Consider the following 10,298-nt stretch of genomic DNA (forward strand, 5'->3'; position numbering starts at 1 on the left):
TAGCCTGGCTTAGGGACATATTTTAAATAAGTAGTTAGGAGTCATTACTCTTTTCTAACTAGGAGTACACTTTAGGTTGGTGAAAGAATAAACTTACTTTGCACTGGCTACACATGCTCATTCCTCAGGAGTAATTCGGGTGGAATCTAGATATAGTTTCATTATCTATTATTTCATAAGATTTCATTTAAAAACTAGTTACCTTATATACAAAGATATTTGCTTCTAAGGATATCCTGGAGTGGACAGTGGAGAAAGAAAGACAATAGTGAAGTTGTGGTAGATGGGTACAATTTTATGAAAAAAATCAAACTCTAAGAGATAAATAATAACTGGTATAAAATATATATGTGGATATACATTTAATCTATATCCTGAACTGCAATAATTTGGAGGCTTTATGAGTATATGGATAGTTTTATATATATATGCATAGTCATATGTATATATATATATATATATACATAGTCATACACATAGATACATATACACAATATGTAGTTATACATATATTCATAGGGAGTGGCATATGGAAAACTAAGTCTAACAGAAAAGGATCATCACTAGTGGTAAATATATGCGTGGATGTGTTTAGTCCTGGAGATGAGACAGTGGTACTTTAGCTATTTGAAAAATGTTTTAAACCCTCTAGTATCAGATATTTACAATTAAATATATTTTCAGTGAATGTGTTCTTTCATACAAATGCAATGAAGAATGCTTATTCTTTATTGGTTCCTTATAGTAGAATCTATTGATATATTTATACAAGCATGGAATATATCTTATTCTAATTAGGACCCCAGTCGTGTGGATGTACATCATAGTGAGAGTCATATATGTACATATGGTATATTCATATGTGTACATAGGAAAGTTATGTCAGATTCATTTTTTATTGCAATAATTAAATGTATTGTCAAAATAACACATTTGTATTTGTATTCCCACCATGCATTATATTTGATTTATAGTTATTATTCAATATATGTTTAATTGAATTATTCTCATTTTACCACATCTATACACAAATTACAATTCTCTTTACTCAGATACACTTCATCTAAAGCATAGAAAACTTTATTGCTTTAATTACTTTTATCAGATATAGAGATTTATTTTAAATAAATTAAATATGGAAATTTCAAGTCATTAAAAGATTTTTACTTTACCTTCTAGAAAGAGGAAAGGAAACCAATTTTTATTGAATATCAGTTTTGCAATGTCCCAGGCAACTTGCATAAATGCTTCCCACTAGAACCATAGCAACTCACTCTTACACTCATTTCAATGGATCTTAGATTGTAAAGACTATGCTTCCAAAGTTATTAGTTATTTTATTAACATTGTAAAATGAATATTATATTTGAGAATAATGGATTTTAGCATAGTGTCCAAGTAACTATCTGTGGCTTGAATTTTCTTTGTACAACACCACTAGCTATTTTTTCAGCAAATGCTTATGTTCCTTGCCACAGAGGAACTCATTACCTCCACAGATAGTCATCCTAGTTTCTCCTAATAAGGAGGAAAAATCCTTGCTCTAAAATTCATCCACTGGTTCTAAATTTATCCCTGGGGTTTATATAGAAATATCTTATTTGACAATTATTCATATTTATTTCCTCAAGTTGTTGTAACAAAATAAATTGGGTTTCTTATAACAATGTATTCATTTTCTTGCAGTTCTAGAAGCTAGAAGTCTAAAATCAAGATGTTAGTAGGGCCATGTTGTTTCTCAAGACTCTAGGAGAGAATCTGTTCCAGGTCTTTTTTTTTTTTTTTTTTACTTCCTGTTGTTCCCAGCAATCCTTGGCATTCTTTGGCTTTCAAATGTAATGTGCTTATCTCTGCCTCCATCATCATAGTATTTCCCCATGTGTCTATGTATTTCTCTTCTTAAAAGGATGTCAGTTACATTGGATTACAGCTCACCCCAAAGTTACCACCAGAACATGATTGAACCTGAAATCTCCTATTTCCAAATTATCTATTCACAGTTACTGTGGGTTAAGACCTTAATATATCTATTTGGGAGATAAAATTCAAGTTGTAACATTGAGCATATACTGGAGTTTGGGTATAGGAAAGCATAAATATAGCATATCTCCAGCTTGAAGGAGCTCAGTATAATGGGAGAAAAAACCCTGAGTAAGTACTACATGTTTAAAATGGTTGAGAACAAAATATTATGGGAGTAAAAAAGAAGAGGTAACCAACCCTGAATAGATATGCAGAACAAGATTTTGCAGATTCATTGTAGTTGGGATTTTTCATGCTCATTACTTTCCTTCTTGATTATAAAATAACGTCATATTCAGTGAAGATTGTGGAAAACATGGAAAGCATAAAACATACAAAGATCATATACTGAGCTTAAATACGCTTTTAAAAATAGCTAGTATTTCAGTGAGCATTTTTCAGTGTTTTCTCCATACTATAAAAATTTTCATGCAAAAAAGGACCAGGCTTGGCATAATGCCTTGTAAAATTTTATTTTAACTATTTAATAGGATACTAAATGCTTTTTACTTCATGAAATATTCTTTAAAAATCTTTGTGTTATAAGGCAGTCTTGCTGATGGATCACAATTTATTTAAGCTCTATGTTTATAGAAATAAAATATTGATTTAAATTGTTTTATCCTTAAAATATTTTAGCAATTTTCATCATAATAAGCAAAATTTTCCATTACTTCTTAGAATTACTTCTTAAGAATAAATTTTAAGAATAAAAAAAGTTTAAAAACCATTTAGAGCTGGGAGTGGTGATGTATTCCTGTAATCCCAGTAGCTCAGAAGGCTGAGACAGGAGGATCTAGAATTCAAAACCAGCCTCAGCAAAAGTGAGGGGCTAAGCAACTCAGGGAGACCCTGGGGATGTGGCTCAGTGGTTGAGTGCCCCTGAGTTCAACCCCCAGTACCCAAAACAAAATAAAACAAAAAACCCAAAAACTATTTAGATAAATATTACTAAACTGTGCTCCAGAAAAGTGCCTCTAACTGAAGTGCTTACAGCAGGGAATCTTCCTCTCTGCCTTGTAAGCATGGTGTATTCTTTTTTTGTCTTGGACATTTGATTGGTGAAAACTTCTCAACTGTGTTGGAAATATTTCCTCCATGTTGTTTGCCACTGAATTTTGCTTAATACATTTTTCATTACTTGATTATTTAAACATATATATATATATTCATATATATGTATATTTTGTATCAAGTCAGATATCTTCCTTATATATTCTTTCTCTGGTGTTTGTTGAAAAGGCCTTCTTCATCCTAGTATTAGCTATTTACCAGGAATTATAGGAAGTAATTTGAAAAGCAATGGTTAAACTTAATTTTTTTCCACTTTCTAAAATCAGTATTGTTACCATCATTTCCTAAGTGATTTAAATTTTTAATTTTATTATACAAAATGATAGTGAAAGTTATACAAATAAAAATTTGAAAACTATGCTTATTGTGCTAATTATTGAATACACATTAATTACTTAAAATAACAATTATCTTGTATTATGTATCATGTGTTATCATCAACATTATCATCTCTGATATATAGCTGAGGAAACTGAAGCCAAGAGAAATTAATAAAACTCACATACTTTAAAGTTTTTTTCTGAGATAGTGCTTAGTGACTATTGCTTCATCACAACACAATTCTTCAATTATTATATAGCATTATCATTTATTATCATTTTTCTCATCAGGTAAAATAATGGACAAGGGCTAGGGGGCGTGGGTAAGTACTTATCTAGTATGCTTGAGGTCCTGAGTTCTATTGGAGCACTAAAACAACAAATAAACAAATAGACAACAATAAGAAAAAAACAAGAAGAAGAAGAAAAAGCAAAGGGAAAGAAAGAGTTAGTTTTGGTTTTGTATTATTTGGTGGATTTTTTTGTTGTTGTTGTTTTGTTTTTTTAGTATCAGTTCCTATTTGACATGTTCTCCATACCCAGTGCAGTCTAGGTTTCATCTGTGGTGCTCACTAATATTTTTTTTTAGTTGAAATACTAGCAGTTTAAAGATTCTTATAAATCCAATCATTTAATCGCAGCTACTTTTGAATAGTATTGCTCTCAGCAAAAAAGGTCATCTGTTCCTTGTTTGTCCAATAAGAAGCATCTTGAATCTCCTCTAGTTTTTCCTTGAGATATTGGTTATCTTTAGGGAAAAAAATGGCCAATCAGTTTCAGTGACTTATCTCTACTGGACTCTCTCAACTTGGACCCATTTAGTGTATTTAAAAGATCCATAGATTTTCTAGCACATATGTGATATTCATCCCTATTTTCTGATCCCGAGGTAGGATATTTTTATATTTGTATTCCTTTAGTCATTTCTTGAAGATATGGATGTAGATTTGGAAGTTAGAGTTTTACTTGGAAACCCCAAATGATCTTTAAAGGATGTTTAAATGTCCTTTAGGCTAAAAAGGAAAACAGCATTGTAGGTAAGGAAACAATATGTGGTAAAATGTAGGAATAAGAAAGAAGTTGTCTGGATCTTATGTGGTTCCAATTAGAAAGATGTAATTTGGAAAGGAAGTTTGGAATCAGATTGTCCAAAATTTTGTAGGACAAACTGTGATTTGGGCTTCGTTCTTCAAGAAAACAGGAGCCATCAGAATCCATTCTCTCTACAAATGACAATTCTGCCAGTACATAAAACATTTATCATATCTCTCTTGAGAGTGTCAGCAAAGTAATATACCCAGTTTCTTCCTTCTCACATAACAGGGTTTTATTTCTTCAATTTTTGATTGTTGTCCTATGTTTATGTGCAACAGTTGATAAATATAGTTATTCCCACATCCTTTTGCAATTTTAAAATGCAGCTTTGCATATATATATATCGGAAACAAAAGCTTTGGCAATATACTCTGTTTTATTTCTCCTTCCACCACATACAAAATACTAAATTGTTTCATTAACCTAGAAGATATTTTATTGATTATTTTTCTGCAAATACATAAAATTTTAATTACTGACATTTTCAGTGAATTTGTCTTTGGAAGATATACTCCAGACTTCTTGTTCTTTCTTTCTCTTCAACAAAGTATCATAGTGGATCATTTTGTATAAATCTGAAGTGATATGATGTCCAAGGATCAAAAATAAGAGACAGCTAAGATTTAAATCAATGAGATACTGACTGCTAAAATTCCAGAATTACTTGTTTAATTATCTTAAAAAGGATAATTTATTGGAGACTTTTAGTATTTTATTCTGCTGTTTTCTGAAAATTGGCCTTATAGCTGAGCTAATTCATTTTCCTATTTCCATAAAACTGGGAAAAGAAAAATCAAAGTTAAAGTTTCCTGAAAAAGTTTTCTACTCATTATGTCCTTTAGATTGTCTCTAACTAAGACTATACTTTCAGGGATCATTTCTGTAGTATGTGACTAGATTGTCTCTAACTATACTGGCTAACTATAGTGGCTTTATTGTTAGCTTGGACGGCATGGGATGACCTTTGTTGATTATCAACTTAAATAGGAAAAGAAAAGTGGCTAACTGTGATACAAAAAAAAAGAAGGGGTAATGGCAAATACATCCTAAAATATGTTAAGCAATTTTCCTGAAAGTCAGCCAATGGAAATTTGGAATGTTATTTAATGTTTAAGTACAGCCTCATCCACCATTCTTGTTCAGAGGTAAAATGTAACAAGTTCCACTAAAGTGACAGTATACTGAATACCTAGCTTAAGAAGAATTTTGAGGGAAAAAAAAGAGTCCCTCATGAAAATTAGTACTCAGGAAAGACATACTATGGGAATATTTAGTAAATCTTCTATAGCAAAAGATGACTCCTTAATATTTAAAATTTGACTGTTTATGAGGCATATCACATAAGTATATAGAGTGTTGAGGGGTCTTTTGACATATCTCTCAACATGCTGTCCTGTTATCAGGGTGTGGCATCATATTTTATAATATAAGAAAGTGATTATTTTAGGAACAATAACAAAAAAATCAAACAAAAGATTTAAACTTGAGGAAATCTAAATTTAAAAATGAATACAATTGTTTGTTGTTATAGTTGGCTATTAGAATGAAGTATTTAAGTCTCAAGTTTTTACAAGTTTGTGAAAACTACTGCATATTTCAACATGAGGTTGTAAGACTACCATATAGAACTTGCAGAGCACGAGGTTTATGTATGTACTCACACTGAAGGTATAAAAGGTTAGAAATGTATTTTGTATAATGATGACCATCACCTTCCACCATCCTTGCTATTCCCCTTCCCCCTCCCTTTCCCTCCCACCCCTCTTCCCTATCTAGAGGTAATCTTACTCCCATGCTCTCCCTCCCTACCCCATAATGAATGTGATGCATTCCACTATTGTCATGTATGTAAGAAATAAATAAAAATGTATATAAATACAAAAAAAAGGTTAGAAATGGAGATTTGAAGAATTTTGGAGGGAAAGCTATTAGTGAACTATGTGTCCCATATGATCAATTTCCTTATTATTCCCAGAAAAAATAGGCATTAAAAGAGCTACTCTAGGAGCTTGATGTGTCATTACTCCTTAGACTATGGACTAAGTCTTAGCCAAGACAAATCATAGGTAGCCCACTGTCAGTTACTGAATGACTGACGGGTCTGTCCCATATGGAACTAAGAGAATCTGATGCATTGGGATGGCCTTTCCTTTCAGAATTTGCTGGGGGCAAAGAATGAGTATTTCCTATCAAACAGATGAGTGGAATGAAAGAGGATCAGGTTAAATAGCTTCTATCCTCTCCAAAAAGATTGCCTGAAAACATGATTTGACAGTAGAGAAGCTGGGGGTGTAGGATGAATGTCTAGAGCTGAGGATTTATACTCTCCTCTACTGCAGGAATTTTGAATAAGTGATCCCCAGGAATGGACTTACCTCCAAAGAACTTCAAAAAACACCTCAAAGGAAAATACAAGTTAAAATACCTGCCATGCCCAGAGAACAAGTCCAGTTCTCCTTGACAATATCTGACAAGTAAAACATTTTCTGCTGATTCATCTTCTCTCCAAAACCTGCCATCACCACCTAGGATGGAAACAGCATGTTAGTAAGGTAGGGGAAAAGAAAAAAGAAGCAAAAGACACAAAATAGAAAATGAAGTTGACCCTTTCTTGAGCAGTTTCAACATAGGGAAGAGAAGATTTGGTATATGTATAGTTGGAAGTTTTCACAATTATATGAAGATTGTTCATTTCATTAGAATTGTGATGTAGGAAAGCAAAATGATCAGAAGGTACACTGAGAGTGACTAGAAAAATCAACAGTATCTGCCCTAAACTGCATATAAAACAAGAGAAGAACTGGCCTCACAGGTTGTTTAAATGTACAGGCATTTCTTAGTTGCACCTTGAGACCTTCTCATTCAGTACAATCTATTTAACTGCTTATCTCTCTCCAAAGTCATCCATGTTCTGAGTATGAGACCAATTTGCTCCCATTTGTGGGCTCAACCTCATTCTAGCCCCAAGAATAAAAAGACCCCTGCGTCCCTACATAGTTCAATAACTCAGGATCAACTTAACTGACTACTGGCTTTTCTCACCCTGTAACTTTTACCTTGTTTTAATGGCCAGCCATTAAAACATTGTGTCGTTCCTTGACAACAAGTACCCATCTTGTCTTTGAGCTCTGTAGTCAGCTTTTGATTTGGCCCTGAAAAATCAAAACTAGCTATTTCTTCTCAGGACCTCTTGGCTGGAGACTCATAACACCTTGCAAGTCCACCTGCCAGCCAGCCCTCCCTATAGCTAGTTTCCAGAATTTCTCAAGCTGTACAGAGCTCACTAGTAGACATCCTCCTTGCTCATTCACAACCTTCCTGATGCAGAACTCCTGTCTGCTCTTCTCTCTGACTCTGGATCTATGCTCCATGTTTTTTTTTTCTGAGACAGACTCTTTTATACATTGGACCTCTTGATGACTCTCCTTGCAAGAAAAAGCCACAGATGTTGTCCTATGCCAATGTGTCTACTTCATCTCCTGGCCCAGGAACCCATAATTACCAGCCAATGATCAGCCTAGGCCCCTTCAGTCTGCTGTACTTTGGGTAAGACCATGCCAAACATGTTCCTCAACTTAAGAAATATTTATTTAGTTAGTCCTCTTGTCTAGGTGTTTTGACATTTTATGAAGAAATACCATTAATACTGGTTTAATTTTTTTTTAAAGTTTAATATATTTTTAAAATCTAATTCTCCATTAAGTGTTTTCTATTTTTCTTCACCCAACACTCCTGAATGATAGTTACAGTGAGGAGAGGACTTTTCTGTAATCAAAAAACAATTTATCAGGACTTATGAAAATTAGCCCCTTCCAAGGCTAGACTGCTTCCTGAGAGCAGTGCCACCTTATAGAACAGGTGTACCAATGTCTCTTGGATTGATTGTGTACACTGATTTGTAGAAAAAAACATAAAAAACATCATTATTTGTTATCAAACCAACTTATCAACAAGAACAATATGTCCCTGATACCGAAGAGGTTGTCTAGAAAACAATCTTGGATTTACACATCAATACAAATCGAATTTGTTTTGTTTCTTTGTTTCTTTTTTTTGTACCATAGATCCAATCTGTTGTTACCACCCTTGTTCCATAGATCCTATATGTTGTTACAGTAAATCCTACAGCATAACTATACCCCATAATTCTGGGTTCCTTCCGTGAAATATGGTATTTTAATATAAGTGCTAGAACAATATTAAATTCTAAAGTTTTGGTTTAGTTGCAAATGATGTCAAAACCAACCAACAGTGATTTAAATAAGATAGATTATGATCACGATTAGTATAGTCACTTCATGATCATCAGCCAGACTTGAGATTTTTGCTTTGCCATTCTCTTGCATCTTTTGGGCAAGGTAGCTGCTCAGGTTCCAGCCATGAGGCCCACAGTTTAGGTAACACCCAGCAGGGAATAGGCACAAAGCACATGTTTTCCATTTAAGGACATTTTCTAGAACTCAAGACACTTTTGCTAAATCCCGTTTGCCAGAATTTAATGGCATGACCCCATCTATGTACAAAAGAAGCCTGAAAAATGTAACTTTCATTCTGAGTAGCCACATGCCTGGGATAAATGTTGGGATTTTATTACTAAAGAATAAAGGACAGAAAGATACTGAGGTGAACACATGCTGTGCCTAACAAAATTTCCCTTTTACATTTTGGCAGAAGTCTGCTTTCCTAGAATTATATTTTAACATATCTATTTGCTTATAAAATGCTATCTGATTTTTGGGTCTTATTTTACATTTTATTTAATAATCATGAACTTTCTTCACTAAACTCTGGCCTACCACCAATATTTCCCTTAAGCATATTTTCTTAGGTCAAGTCTTGAGGACTTTGTACAAATCTTATTCTCTTATCATACTGTACAATTATTAAGTAAGTGTTATTTAATTTTAATTCACTCATAACACTTAGTAGAAAAAATGTATGCAGAAAATGTTTATTGAATGAAAAATAAAATGTGTTGGCTTCATCTATGAGTTAAAGTTCCTTGGAATCAAAACCCACAACACAAGAGATGAAGAAACATATTTAGTTTCTAAATTCTTATTTGCAGTTTAAATTTAGTACCAGGCAAGAGGAAGCATTTCTTCTTGATACTGAATGAATAATTCACAAACTAATTCAGGATCAGTCTTGCCTCTTTTATGAGACTAACCACAGAATACATTACAAACCTCACATTTTATCCTCATAAAGTGTATATTTATTAGACATGTCATTTCTTCAGTAGGATATATTAAATTTATAGACAAATATTTTCTCAACAAAGAAAAAAAGGTAGATTGCTATGAATTTGTACCAACCTGCTTGACATCAAATTTGAGCAACAGTTACAATAGATAACTGAACAGATAACTTGTGAATACTTCAGAGAGAATGTGGTAGTAATAAGAAGACATAAAAAACAAGTTACAACAGATTAGATTTGCTTTCTGTTTGGATGGGTTTATCATAGTGGAAAACCATGGAAACAGTTTGTCCCAATTATCTTTCTTTACAGTTTTTTTGAAACTATATTCTTTCTTGTGTAATATGGAAGTAATGTAACAACAATAAGATAAATAAATAAAAAAGAAACAAATATTACCCTCCTCATAAAATCACTCCTTTTTATTTTTCCAAGTTCTCTTATCTATTGGTCTATTTAGCCACCAAACCTTTGTTTAAACACTTCCTCTGTGTTACATACAAAATGCTAAAATTGAAGAATTAATTTGATTCCACAGATATTCTTTGGATAGGCTGGTGAAATATGAATTGAATGATAATGGA

The 10,298-nt window shown here is 32.8% G+C and overlaps 1 pseudogene; it reads left to right on the top strand.

The window, feature by feature from the left end:
* Positions 1-5,366: 5,366 nt before the first annotated feature.
* On the top strand, positions 5,367-5,510 carry LOC120892152 (small nucleolar RNA U3; annotated as a pseudogene).
* The last annotated feature ends 4,788 nt before the right edge of the window (positions 5,511-10,298 follow it).

The sequence above is a fragment of the Ictidomys tridecemlineatus genome, chromosome 2 (assembly GCF_052094955.1).
Source record: "Ictidomys tridecemlineatus isolate mIctTri1 chromosome 2, mIctTri1.hap1, whole genome shotgun sequence".
In the NCBI taxonomy this organism is placed as follows: domain Eukaryota; kingdom Metazoa; phylum Chordata; class Mammalia; order Rodentia; family Sciuridae; genus Ictidomys; species Ictidomys tridecemlineatus.